The sequence below is a fragment of the Coturnix japonica genome, chromosome 2 (assembly GCF_054131305.1).
Source record: "Coturnix japonica strain WE chromosome 2, WE-NBRP24, whole genome shotgun sequence".
Taxonomy (NCBI): Eukaryota; Metazoa; Chordata; class Aves; order Galliformes; family Phasianidae; genus Coturnix; species Coturnix japonica.
In genome coordinates, this window is record NC_140664.1 from 130,824,989 (window position 1) to 130,837,921 (window position 12,933).

Genomic DNA, 12,933 nt, shown 5'->3' on the forward strand with positions numbered 1-12,933 from the left:
GCTGATCCAAGGCAAGGCTGTCATTCATCACAGCCAGTTTGACTCTGAAGCCAAAATCACTCATGGAAAAACAAAATTCTGAAGACTTTCATGTGGCTTAAGGTATTTCCACTGTATAAGAGGTTTTTTGTTTGTTTTGCTTTTTTTGCCTGGACCTTCTATGTCTTTATCCATTCTCCCAACCTAGAACACAATAATCTTGGCTCTGCTTTTTCGGGATACTCCATTTTATACGTATTTAGTTGCAAGTGATTCACTAGTGGTACAACTCTGGTAGTCAGCAGGCTACAGCTCAAAACCAACTAAGCAGAATGCCAGATTCCAGGACAACTCATTAATCTGCCCTTCAGTTTTTTCCTGTTGAATAGTTAAGGCACTGTTTCTTTACTAAAACAGCTCAGTTTCCCATCTGCCTTTTTAAGGCCATGAATTTCAGATGGGCAGAGCCAAATTCTTTCAAGGTAACTTACTGCCCACCCCAACCTCAACTATGTCTTATTTAATCTCTTCTTCACATCCCCCGGCAACAAGGACTAAACAGTATTCCCAGGGCAGAAGCCTCAGCAGGGATGGTTTTACCACAGTCTGAGGATGATGAAAGACCTATGCTTCAGGTGCAGCCCTTCCACAAGTAAAACACACAGATATTCTGATATCATAGGATTTCTTTGTGGGAAAATAAACGAATGAAAAAAGCAAAAACAAAAAAACAGCAAGAAGCATCTGGATATTTGCTTACCATTAAGTTTCATCACTCTACATACTCAAATTTTGACCTCCTGCTCTGTTGTACTTGCTGGAGCCATATAGGTGAGGCTATGGTACCAGCAAAGGATTTGTGCCTCACTCCTACAAGAGAGCATAATTTGAGACCCATTTGAATTCCTAGCTTTACAACTACATTTATGTAGCTGCTATTAGACAATAATAACATTCCCCAGTTCCCTTCATCCCACATTCAACAAAAGCAGAACGAAATCTATGATGTTAAGAAGTTTTTCTTGCTCTTTCTGTCCAAGGCAGCACCTGCTTCCTGCCTTCCCTTGCTGTTGTCCATCTGTAAGTACAGAACACTGCAGCAATTGCTTCCCCTTGTTCGCCTTGTTACTCAAGACACAATGCCTTGTTGTGTTCATTTATCTACTACAGATCCTTGCTTTTGTCTTCCTTGCTGCTGAAGAGGAACACCTCACAACACTGCTTTTTCCAAAAAGGAGGATTTTCTCCATGAAATTGTGTGGTTTCACCTGTTTTGTCATTTTACTCACATATTTCTGCTTTCCTCTGTCACATCTCTCTGAATAAGCACTATTAAAGCTTTATGAATCACGATGTGAATAATTTTAAAAGCAATTATTTTTTGCCAGACCCAAAGCTCTCCTCTCCCTCTGAGTCTGTAAAAAGATCTAAAGACAAAGTGACAGGTGGTAAAACCAGAACAAAGCTACTTGATTTGACGAATATCCCTTACACCAATAAATGGTGTTTAGGTCTTCATTCAATCCATATCCTGTTCCATTTATGAGTAAATGGTGGAGAACATGGGCAGTACTCATAGGTTTCAATATGCAGTATTTATAACTGAGGGAAACACGCAGAATTCAAACAATGTAGCATATGACATGTTGGAACGCAACGGAAAACAGAGCAACAATAGCATAGTAGCAAAGTTCCAGGCTGCAGCAAGTAAAGATATGCTCAAATGCAGCAGCCGTGGGCACAGAAACAAAAAGAAAAGGGGAAAAAAAAAGAAAACCTACCTGCTTACCACTGCCTTAAGATCTACCACACAGAGATCTCTAATGAGAGTCCCCTACTTCCACTGCCAACCCTTAAATGAGGTCTGGGAAGGGGTGGATCCTGGCTCCACCCCTTCCAGTGACTGGGGTGCATTGCAGGCACCTGAGCTCCCCTGGGTTGGCCCTGCCTTCTCACCAGGTGCTCAATCACTGGTTGAGGCCATGACTTAGCATTTCTGCTACACATGTATAACAAGCTCTGTGTGATTTTGTGCAAAGGAGGGCAGCTTCTGTGTATTTTTTTGTAAAGAGCTGCAGCTTCCCTCTGGATGAAGCTGGAGAGAGCAAATGAAGTGTTTTTGTAGGAAAGTTGTGAGCAGGCCATTAATTAAGCAACCAAACTGTTTTCTTTTTGATACTTTAGAGTTTGTCAGTTTGTTATTTGCTAGATCAGTTTCACTGGATTGGAGCTGAGAGATGAGGGATCACTTTCATTCTCTTTCTCCTGGAAACCAGCAGCAGATAACTGGTGAATTAAACACCTTTTCCAGTCCAACATCAAGGGAAGAAAACCTATGTGTTTCATCACAGACACAAGGTGTGCTGCTAAGTGGTCTTGTCTCTTTGACATTCTGCCTCCCTGCACATCCATCCCAAAAGAAAACCACCCTGCAAAATAGGTTTAATTTTATCTTACAGAAGTTCCCAGTTCTGTTCCACCACACTGCCCACAGATGGTTATTTTGGCACACAGAGAGTTGGTGTAGGCAACAAATTGGGGTAGAAATGGGAAAATAAAGACCAGAGGATGCTGAAACCAGAATCATTTGTCAAACTGAACGCATGTGTGAGGACAGTGTAAGGTCTTACCTGTGGCCTTGCAGAGAGGTTACTGGTGTGTTACAGCAGGGGCAGTTGGTAACCTCATCAGCAGTTTTTATTAGTAAAAAACTGTAATTTTGGAGCAAGTTCTAATAGAACTTCTGGAAGGTTACTACTGATTGCTGTGAATTCCTCTGATATTTATCTCTACTCCAAATAGAATTTCCAGAACTTGGCATATTTTCTACACTGCTTATACCAAAGCCCACCTTCTCTTTTTCTCTGCCTACCTAACATTTTTAGAGGGTTATACACCAAATGTTTTGTGCTGTTTGAAGTATATATAGCATTCTCATTGCCTAAAAGATCAGCTCTTATCAAACAAGGATAAGAGATTTTCCAATGCTGTTAGCTGTGGTGAACTCAAGTTTGATTTCCTAGTATTACCTGTTTAGGCCAGTCTTTCTTTCTCTTTTTCTAAAATAAAAATAAATATATATTTTTTAGAGTTTTAAAGCTTATCATCCTGTTCATGTTATACTACCCTTGTAGCTGCCGCATTTCCTTCCACACATACAATTGCTATCCCTGCTTCTCTCCAGACATATGAAAGAAAGTCTACAGGACATCTGATTTAATGTGGTTGTTCAAGCATATTTCTGAGAAACTTGTATGTCCGTATGCTCTCATTGGGTTGAGTCCTATTGGTTGCAGCAGGTTCGTTTCCATCCATAAGCCACTCAGTTTATGTACCAGCCCTCCTGGCAGTTCTATGGGGCTTTATTTGATATGGAAGCATTTTCAGATGTTTTGCTGGATGACTTCAGGACAGCCCAGTGTCAGTAAGTACGAACCTCCTTCACCTTTCTGGACTTGGTACATTTTTCCTGTTGCTCACAGCTGACCTTCCCAGTTATACTGCACTGGAAGCACAGCCCAGAAGACATGGCAAGCTGTTTGTGATGTCGATGCCTTTCAGCCTAGGGAAAGTAGGAGTTCATCATTAAATATCTGGTAAATAATGACCAATTCATAAGGAACAAGAAAGGAAGTAGAAGGGCATGAGAAGTCACAAGCACTTTGAAAAAGCAGGAGCCTCTGAAGCACATTTAAATTCCTACAAATGTTATGGATCGATAATAACTGAATAGCACCCTGAAAGGAAACTGGAGATATAAAAAGTAATGAGAAAATCAGAACTGAACATTAGTAATTTTCTTCATAAAAAGCAAGTTTCCATGACTCACACCCATATTATCAATTACATGTGTTTAGAGGCTGAATTTTAAGATTAAAATAGTCAACTAAATTTAACTATGCCATTATCTTTATGTTCTTTCAGAGATGTTTAGCCCTGGCAATTGCAGCAAACAACAAACTGATTGTAAGTATAGGCTATGACAAAATCCACCCATAAATTCTATTTACTGCCGACATAAATGTGTGGAGAGAGTTAAGAATTTTTCTCCTGTTCTTTTAAGTATTTCTTTGTCAGGGTGGCACTACTTAATTCACATCTCACAAGAGCTTTGTTTTTACAGATGCATTTAATTTATTCATAAAGGTGTTGTGTACATGCAATGTAAGCTATGCTTCCAATATACTGGAGCACAGTGTTCAGTAGTAGATGCAGCCATACCTGCTCATGTCAGGCCCAAGGATTTTCATCTCCTCAGCCTTAGCCTGAGTTCATCTGGAAATAACTTCTCTGAGAATAAGAACATAAATGCCGTACTCTCTCAGTCCAGAGATAAGTCTGGCTGATTTATCTGTTTCTGGCAGGAATTTTTGGTGGATGCAGAAGGAAAAGCAGTAGGGAAAAAAAAAAAAAAGAAAAAAAAAAAACCCACAAAAAAACCACTATAGATAAAATGACTCTTTCTTGCTTGCAGTCTCCCAGTTTGCAGCTATTCATAGCCTGGGAATATCCTGAGCCATAACTTAATATTAATTGGTACATTTCTTTTCCATGAATTGGACTCAGTCAAATTATTCCCTTTTGACCTCCACAGCATCCTCAGAGTTCTACAATATCTTTATATATCTGAAATTTTTATTTTATTTTATTCTAACCTTATAATTTATTTATTTTAACCTTGTCATTTAATTCAGTGTCCTCTAAGTTTATTATTATGAGAAATTGTGAATATTTCCCCCATTGCTCAACAATGTGAGTCGATTCTGTGGTACCTCTTCACAGACATCACTCTTCTAAACCAGAATGTGCTAGGCTATTTCATCTGTCCTAATGGGAAAGATATTCTGTCCCTTTGACTCTGTTTTTCTTCTCTTTTGATCTTCTATCTTTTTGCTACACATAAATTGGGTGCACCTTTGTTTTCTACAATGTGCTATTTGTTAAAAAATGCACATAAGTGGACCTTAATTAAAGATCCTCACTTAATATTGCCTTTGGCCTTTGAAAATCTTTGAGCACCAAGCCAGCATTTCCAGAAAGCTATATAACGGCCCTTTCTGAGGGACTATAAATAAGTCTTATACATAAGGCGACAGCCACGTATACCTACTGCTGGGGGTTTGATCCCCCATCTGCATTCTTTTGTCAGGCATAGCTGATAAAAATAACATCCTGAACAAAACTGCCTTCAAACAAAATGAAGCTCATAAAAGAATAGATAAGAAATTTCTCAGTCCCATCCATAATGTATTCAATTTCTTCTTTTCAGAATGCTCTACTGGGAAAGCTTCCTATCACAAAAGTCCTATGATTTCACATGAAATGTTAGAGCAAGAAAGAATTGTTGGACATGAATCTGATCCTTGTCCCTGTAGGATGTTCCTGCCTGTAATTTTTAGTCTCTCTTTTCCACATATGGAACTGCAGGCATATTTTGAGTTAATTGAAAAGTAATTTATAATCAGTGGAAAGCAGGATGTAAAGAAACATAATTTAATATCCATTTGTCCTCATACCCATCCCAAGATAAGCTTCTCACTTTTTTTCCTGTGTGATTTTACCCTGTCTTAGGAAATACTACAGTTACACTCAAGGGAAATCACTGCAGACCTTAATTAGCCTAATTTAATTCCTAGGGAAATGGGAAAAAAAAGAAAAAAGAAACTCAGTGACTAAGAGTTACCTTGGCTACAGATCTGTGGTGTGGTTGTATTTGTTAGTTTGTCATGCAGTATCCAAAACTTGTATTAAACGAGAAAAAAATAAAAAGGTGAACGACGTCATGCAATTAAAATCTATAAACTAAATTAGTTGACAAAAAATAATCTAATGAAGGAATTTGCTGAACAGACACTGAGTAATTGCTTAAGTATTTAAAACCTGACAGAAGAACCGCTACTTTCCTCTTTGCAAATATGTCATTATTAGCAATAGGTATTAATACAAGGCTAATATCTGCCTTGTCTTCAGGAAGATCCGAGAGCCTCAGTCAAGGTTTCTCCATCTTACCTTATCATGCTCAACCTTCAAAATATTATATATCATGTGTGGTTGCTTTCTCTCTCTTCCAAGTTCTGGGGTGTCCTTCGGAGCCACTGAACTGCACTCATGTGAGAAAGGAGACATCTCTTTAAGCGAGATTTTTGATAGCCAGTATCCACCTTGCCAAGTCCTTCCCATGTCTGCTTTAATAATGAAAAATTACTCTTTCCATTCTGTTCCTTAAGGACCGCTTTTGCCCTTTCTTCCATGTTAGAATGTCTTTCCTTGCTCTTCCCCACCCCCAGTATCTAATACTGAATTGATGGTCATTTTGATATTTGATATGCACTTCATTTACCTATTCTGAATATGGCTTTTTCATAATTGCATAAAATTATGATATTTCATAATTTCAGGAATTGTGAAAAAAGAGACCTGGAATGATGGAAATCATATCTTTCAGCAGTAGTGCTGAAGAGAGAGGAAATACAAATGTTAATTGCCTATTTCTATATAGTTGGTTTAACTGTTCATAGAATTTTGTTTGGAGGCACTTCCATCATTTTTTTCAGTTGTCTTTAACTTTTTGCTCTTTTTTTTTGCCATTACACCTAGGACAATCTGACCATTCACAAGACAAGATTTTAACACCATGTACTGAAACGACTACAGAGATTCTCTGATATAAAACATTCTATCCTTTCTTGTATGCTTTTACAATAAATAGTTCTTACAAAAGCCACATTTTAAGGAGATAATGGTTTGTTTTTCTCCAGAGTATTCTCCATTCATGTAAGATGCTGTACATGCACAGATCTTTTCTTCCAGCCAGTGTTAAGAAAAAATCTACTTTTGCACATTCCCCAATCTAATCTCTTTTAAGAGTTTCATTGTAATTCAGGTCTTTAACTCAGTGCATTCCTTGCTCATCAAACATTTACCCAGATGTGAGAGAGAAGAAGTTATTTGCTCTGGGTTGTGACAGCAGCTACACTGCTCTACTTCTACTGAGTCTTCACCAGATAGTAATGGCTTCTTATGAGGAAGCGTGAAATCAGGATGAAACTTCTTACATTAACACAAATGATGTACGTAATGAGTTAATAAGCTGCTTAAAGGTAATATGCATGACACTTAGGCCAGCACCTCTCATAGCCAGCGCATTTTCCATGCCCTTTCTGAAGGATCTAACATTATATCACACCACTTTCATGGAACTTGTTATCATGTTCATCTAAAAGGTAAATTATTTGCTGCTATACATCAAGCAGAGCTCTGATTTCTCAACTCTAGATGACTTTATTTTGCCTTTGCCAGTGTGATAGAAAGTCCTCAGAGCAAATGGCAGACTTAATTTCTCCTTTGGTCACTTGACTTCCCAAGCCACTTCCATTTGTGTGGGATTTAGCACTGGTTTTGTTATTTAAGAAACAAATGTGATTGCACAGATTTTGTAGATAAAATGTGATGGTCTGAAATGTCTCTGTCAATCTTAACAGTCTTATTTATGTCAAATTCTTAAAAAAGATCCTTAAACTTGAAGAATGTCACTGAAAAATACTGCTACCACCTGCTCCTGCAGCCCCAAGCTCCGTGCTGGGCACTGCAGAATGGCGGCTCCCTGTGGCAGGGCTGTAGGCTGCAAGGCTGCCTGCAGGGCAACTGTGGGGCACCAAGGGCAGCCCCAGTCCCAGGCATCAAGCATTTACCTGCGGATGGGACAGGAATGGGTTAACATAACAGTCCAAGGACAAGGCTGCCTGCAGCACGAGGCTGCAGCGGCCAAACCATCAGCATGGGGCTGCCTGCAGGGTCATGACAGCCTGGTTTTATAGGATTTAGTAAGGATTATTCTTGAACAATGTCAGATAATAAATTTCCTTCTTAATATTTGTAGCTTTATTCATTAAGAACCACTCACATCATTCAAGGCCAGTTCTCCTTGCTTGCGAATCATTCATTATGCAGAGTTCCCATGCATGTTTGCTTGATGAGAGTCACTATCAAAAAGCAACAAGCTTGGGAACATCTTCTCAGCAGAGGTTTGTCTATGAACATTAGTGCATGGTTACTCCTAAACAGATCTACAAAATGCCTCGTCTGCTAATACTTCAGTGAGTCGAGGCATAAATCGTCACAGTAAGTAAATCCATTCAGATAAATCCAAATCTGCCTTCTCAGACAGTTTTTACACAAAGCCTGTGTTTGTCCAGTGTCTTGCAGTCTGTCACTGTGCTTGGCATGCGTGCACCATTTGTAGAGCAGGTAATCTAATTACTTCTTTAAAAGCCTCAAAATTCACCCAGTGAGTTTCAAAGAAAGCTTAGTTTTATGATTGTGTCATATCTCAGCATTAATAAGATTACTGTAAGTTTAAACATTTAAGGAAGAAAAACTGTAATTAATTTTGCAAAATTGTTTAATTAGATGCCTGAGGAAAACAACTGGAATATTTAGATTATTAATCCTGTATTCAGTATGTCAAACTGATGCATCCTCAGAAATGAAAGCCCAAGTGAAACATACCAGTCAGTCAGCAGGACTGGTATGGTATCAGTAATATCTGAAGATGACAAGCCTATGCAATACCAGCTGAATTGCTGCTGGCTTGATGCAGAGCTATTTAATATTAATCCGTAGCTCAGTGTATTAGCATTGAACGAGTTCATGTTACAAGGAAGTGCCTCAGAAACCAAACCATATATGATGTTTACCATTCTAAGCTGACAGGATCATCTTGATTTTTTCAAAGACCTTGACTAAGCAAATCACTCTTTTGCTGCTTCTCTGGCAAAACGTTTATATTCAATTAAGAATCCCATACAGACGAAGCATGTGCCTGAGATGCAGTACGACCAGTCATCACCTGCTTCTCATGAGATTTAAATGGACGTTGGATCAAGTCCCAGACTGCAGTGGTGTGGTTCAATCCAACACTCTCTTAACTGATCCTGGAATTTGATTTTATTTTAGAAGCGCCACGTTATTCAACAAAATGAAGGGAGGGCATACAACACTTCATAATGTTAAGTGTTATTGTGTGTTAATTACTTCCTGGTGCTGCAATAAATTATAGTGTTAAAAATATTGTCTCCTATTCATTATGTTTTCTACTTCTTTGTGCACATTATGTGATGCTAACATCAGTACTCAGGATCTGCATGAAGGGTTCCCTGGGCAGAAACATTCAGTGTATATTTCACTCAAGCTGGAATTTTTAAGGAGACAAAGTCAGCTCATAGCTGTAATACACACTTGTATGTGCTAGTGCACAGTTTACATAAGCAAATAGCCATTTGCATAGTTGACGTGACTCAAGGTCAAAGATGTTTGAAAATGTCACCTCAGGGGAGCCCAAAATGGAAAAAGAATCAGAGAGTTTCAGAGTGACATCTGGAGTTTTTGCCAGCAGTAAATGTGCTATCATGTTCCTACCACAGCTCCTACCAACAAATGCAAGAATTATTTCCTCTGTTGCTCCTCATAAGAGATATATTGCTAACACAGTACTGAACACACATGAAGCAAACCAAGCCATTTCACACATAGCAGTCAATTAACTGTCTGTTTTTAATCTTGCTAAGAAATGCAACCCACACACTTACACTGCTAAACTAAATTGATTCTATTTGTCTGCTCATCTCACTGCTTTTATGTTTGAGGTTTTTGACAACAGGGAGGTGAAGTGTGCCATTTAGTGTCTGTAGTAATGCAGCACTTGTATATGTAAGTGCTTCTTATATATATAAGAAGCTCATTTCCTCCAAGTTTTAATGGCCCATTTGAAAATGTTTGGTGTGTTGTTGGTAAGGGCTTGTGTGTATGTAAAAGTCAAATAAGTTTTGTTACTTATATATATTAACTACATTTATGAGGGCTGCTCTGAATGTAAAGCTTCCTATTTTATGATGTTGGCCCACTGCCTTCCCACTACCTTAGAGGTGGATGTTGATGGTACAGGTTAAACCTTCCCACTAATACTACATGGCACTTTGTGGCCATGTGACAGAAGGCAGCAAAGGGGCAATTTAACACAGTGATGCAGTACTGAAGGCCTCCATGCAGAAAACATTGCACACACAGACATGCATCAATACTTGCTGAGCATTTATGGAGACCAAAGAGTGGATGTGAGCACAGTGAGGTGGTGGGTGGTGGGTTTCAGCAGTGGCAAGAGCTGACGTAGGTCATCTCTGCTTGTACAGATTGTTACGAGCACACCATGCAGGCTCTTGTTTACCACTGATGAAAATTCATAGCTAGAGGTGGTGACTGTGCTGAAAAAGACTGTTTTGTATCTCAGAATTTGCTATATTAAATAGTGTTACTGTGCTGTTTGTAACAGTTGTAGTTTCCATGGATATAATTAGGAGGCATTACTTTCAGAGCAACCTTCGCAGATAGATCCCCTAGAGGATTCCTCTTCATTCAGTGCAGCCCAGTCAAGCCAAAAAGTTGGACACCCCTGATTTAATCTAAACAGTAGACTGGGATGAGAACCATCTTCTGTGCAACTGCTTTCAAAGAGCCATCTATAGACAGGTAGAATTTGCTTTTCTCACTCTCCTCAAGGCAATTTCATCATTTCATTTGTCAAGGCTAAAGGCTAATACATAAAATAAGATGGAGATCACTATCTTAGAACTTATCAGGTCTCCAGTTCCTACTCCCACTACTGCTTATTTTTCATTCTAAATACAATTGACTAGGTGGTTGATTGTCACCATGACCCAGGGTCTTTGGAGAGGTTATTCATCAATAAGGAACATTATGACTAGTACTGTTTCTTTTTTGTTGTCCTCATGAAAACAGAACTTCAAAGAAATTCTGTGTTTATCAGTACTCATTGGCCTACTCCATTATGCAGTTCTACTAGGTTCTTCTACACTGAGAACCAACATGTTCTTGAGCAATGACATCTGCATTTGGATAGAACAGCCACTGTAACAAGTCACTGGGTTTAGAGTAGATTAGATTTAAACTATCATGACCCGTTCTCTTCTAGAAATACTTTGGCTGTGGAGGCTCCAAAGCATAGGAAGAGGCCAGGGATACCTATTCCCTATATTGATCTGGCACATAATTAAGGGATGAGTCTAAATTCCAGCAGCCTGGGAAAAAGTCATGTAATCTGTGTGAAAAGGCAGAGTAGTGCCAGTAAGTTTACAATGGAACATACGTATCTTAGTTGCAATATTCTGTGGAAAAGCACTTCAAAAAGCTAATTCCTGGAAGAAGTATGAAGTCATAGGCAATAAATTCAGTTAATGTTTATAAAATACATAGAGTTTTGAAACTAGTGAATAAAATACACTCACAGAAAACTGAACAGTTAGAAGACCTTTTGTTCTTGTCCTTATAGGTCTTTGGCAGTCCAGACAAAACATGGGGTGAGGGATACTCCTGCTGGGCAGGAGGTGAACATTTCTGCCATGTTGGAGTGGGTTGTCCAGAATTATGGCTTGGAGAGAGAGCAAGAAAATGAATAAATAATTTGTTTATTTTCTCAGGCCCATAACTCCTCTTATTAGTCCTCAGTGGCCTGTTACGTACCAGTCGCATGAAGATGAAGATATTCCCATTCAGTGCTCAGCAGAGATCTGAGAGGTCATTCTCTGTCTACGTATAATTGCAGACTGAGTCATGGTAGATCCACAAGAAGATCACCAAGAGGTGCTGCCTAATGATCTGAGGTTTGCTGTAGACTAGAGGAGTGATAAAATATGTTTTCTCCATTTTGTCCAACTCAGTCCTATCCTCAAAGTAGGGGATCAGAATGTGCTGTAGCAACAGCTGTAAGATGAGGGCCATGGGAGTTCTTTCGATTGGCCTGTCATAGGGACTTACTTTCCACAGGTCATTCATCTGTTGCTGACTCTCAAGTTATCTATGACAGGAAGAGACTTTAGAGGAGAGGGCAGCAAAAACCAAATGGAATGTTAACTTGAAACGTAACAAAAATGATTTCACTGCAGTGGACTCCAACCTGTGTTCATGGTGTGCTTAACCAACCCCCAGCCCTTCCTTTTCCCAAAGGACAATGAACAACCAACTCGTGCCCTCTACTTCACTCTTAGCAAGGAGGTTGTAGCACATAAGCTACAAGTCAGTTTCCTGTTCAGATTGTGCAAATATCTCAGCACCAAAGTAGAGTAACAGTATGGCAAAATTAATTGCAATGAACAGCTACAGAAACACCAGCCTTCCACTCCTAATGCAGAAAGCTGTTCTGGTTATATATATGTGTGTATACATACCTCCACGTATAAATATATGTATATTAACAATATACACACTGCAATTTGCAACAGAAAACACCACCAACAACAGATGATTTCTGAATTTCTTTTTGTTCAGTAAAATATTTATTTAAATAAATAGTAAAGGTATTTTTTTTTGTCCTGATTTATTCAAGATAAAAACAAGTTACAGCATAATCCCAATTAATGGAAATATTAATAAAATAATGCAGCATATTTAATAGCCCGAAAGGAATTGTAACTAATAATTAATTGTATTTAAGTGATGGGCCACATGAGGAGATTTTGCATTGGACTTTTACACAGAAAACGAGAATAAGCAAAGAAATGATAGGAAACGTAAATGGAACACAGCTCACAAATCAATAGTATTTTCTGCAGTAATCAGTGATAAATGTTTCTTCAGAGATATCTATCTCCGCAGGGTGGAAAAACATCTAATGAAATATATGCTGCTGTACTGAAAATTAACCAGTGACATAATATATCAAGAGAACATGCTTTATATAAAGATGAATCAGCATACAGATACATCAGCAATACAAACCAGAATTAGTACAAACACACAAGAAATGAAAGAGATGTTTTCAGTGACATCCATGCTGAACTTAAAAAAAAAGTCTTAGGAATATCAGGAATTTCTAGAGAGTCCTGCCTTGTCATCTTTTTGTCTTAATTTGCCCTAATTTGACTGTTTTTTTGTGTCAGATCA

The 12,933-nt window shown here is 38.6% G+C and overlaps 1 long non-coding RNA gene across 1 annotated transcript; it reads right to left on the minus strand.

Moving 5' to 3' along the window:
- Positions 1-3,174: 3,174 nt before the first annotated feature.
- Positions 3,175-6,119, minus strand: LOC146762162 (uncharacterized). Its single transcript, XR_014943735.1, has 2 exons — positions 5,989-6,119; positions 3,175-3,541 (listed from the first exon to the last, which is right to left on the minus strand). It is a non-coding gene; the product is annotated as an uncharacterized LOC146762162 (long non-coding RNA).
- Between the last annotated feature and the right edge of the window lie 6,814 nt (positions 6,120-12,933).